This window comes from Propithecus coquereli, unplaced genomic scaffold (genome assembly GCF_000956105.1).
Source record: "Propithecus coquereli isolate 6110/MARCELLA unplaced genomic scaffold, Pcoq_1.0 Scaffold363, whole genome shotgun sequence".
NCBI classification, from domain to species: domain Eukaryota; kingdom Metazoa; phylum Chordata; class Mammalia; order Primates; family Indriidae; genus Propithecus; species Propithecus coquereli.
In genome coordinates, this window is record NW_012149319.1 from 981,159 (window position 1) to 983,047 (window position 1,889).

Below are 1,889 nucleotides of genomic sequence, written 5' to 3' on the forward strand. Positions count from 1 at the left end.
CAACTATTTAGAAATGAATCTCATCAATGTTTCAGGGAAAAAAGAATTTAAGGAATTAAATAAAAATGAATGTGGTAGCATTATGAACATTTTAAAACTTTCTTCTGTGTATATATTAATACTCTTCAAACATATTTTGTGATTATAAACAAGTTTAAAATGAAGACAGGTGTGCTAAGCAACAAAACAAAATAAACCTTAGGGTATTTTTAATATTATTAACTTTAGTAAAGTATTAAAAACACCATACAACTAAGAATGGTATATGCATGAGAAATGTCATAAATGTATAATGCATAATTATAGCTGTAGTATAATCTGTTTAGAATGTGTAATAAAATCTGTTGAAATAATGTTTCAAATTACCTTTAATTCATTTTTCAATAGCTAAAACATAGTAAAAGATAATTGTGCAAAATAGTTATGTGTTAGTGAGAGTCATAGTTTAAAAATAACTAAAAGGACAATTTTTTCTTTTGTTAGGAATCATTCTCAAAATAGGCGAATGAGTTCAAATCAAGTCCAAACACAACTATAATCTTATTCGATTTTCAACACACATTTCATTGTAAAATTTCTCAAGTTTTGATTGTTGTGTATTTTAATCACAACCAAAATGTGAGATACCTATTTAGCATGATGTAAGGCAGTATTTTAAATTTTTATTTATTCATTGTTTTTACCTGATAAAGGGGACATCTTGTGAATTTCCTTGTTATAAATGATGATCTAGATAACTGATCCAAATCTTTCTTTGCATATCATTTATTTAAGAAACTTTGTGAATAATTAGATATTAGGGATACTAAGTACTATACTTTAATGCCATGGCCCAACTACATTCTGACTTATGAAATTACATATCTGCTTGCAAATTGTAGGAATGAACAATTATCAAATTAACCTAAAATTCCAAACTGAAAGTGAAGTGAATTAAATGTGACTGTGGTAGTTATTTTATCTTTACAGATGTACAACTTTCGATGCTTTTACTCTATAATGAATCACAGAAGTAATAAATTTTCAATCCAGGCAATCCTGATTTTATAACCAGTGTTAAATAATTTTAACTAACTTATACTTGCAAGCAACTATGGTATTCCTATGTAGCCTTCCATCAGGACATCCACCGGTTGGTTACTCCCTCCCACAGTACCTAGTGAGGACCACTCCTGGAACCACCATCCATATCACCCTATCTGCCTTCAATCTCTTTGTCCCCATTCCCTTAATATTACAAAATCAGATACATGAGACTCTCTCAATACTTTATACTGGATGTTCAAATGGAAGAATGATATAGTTGAAGGAAGATAAATTTATACTTAACCTAAAAGCATTCAAACTAGGAGTTTGATAGATTATATAGCAGGTAAAAAAGTAATTTTATAAAGAAAAATGTATTGAGTTCCAAACAAGTAATTTCAAAATAACTACAGTAATATAATCCATTCATAAAAATTAGGAAATATTTGTAATATATAGCAGGTAAAAAAGTAATTTTATAAAGAAAAATGTATTGAATTCCAAGCAAGTAATTTCAAAATAACTACAGTAATATAATCCATTCATAAAAATTAGGAAATATTTGTAATATTTGTAGTCATAACGGCTATTATGATTTATTCTCAGGGAATAGTTGTAGGTTAGCACGTATTGCCAGATCTAGAAGGAACGCTCCCATTTCCCAGCATTGGGACTTTAGGCAACTCTCCTTGACTCAGTTCTCTCATTTGTAAAATTGGGATAATATTAGTAAAAACCACACACGCAAGTTCTTAACTGTAGGGATGCACAAAGCCAAGAAATGTCTAAAATAAAAATAACTTCATTGGATTGGAAATAGTATCAACAAACATATTTCCAATACACGGGAAAAAATTAAGTTA

General features: G+C 28.8%; 1 protein-coding gene across 2 annotated transcripts in view; it reads left to right on the forward strand.

The window, feature by feature from the left end:
- The window catches only part of RASSF9 (Ras association (RalGDS/AF-6) domain family (N-terminal) member 9), a 48,132-nt gene that overhangs the window by 32,370 nt on the left and 13,873 nt on the right, over positions 1-1,889 (forward strand). The window lies entirely within an intron of this gene.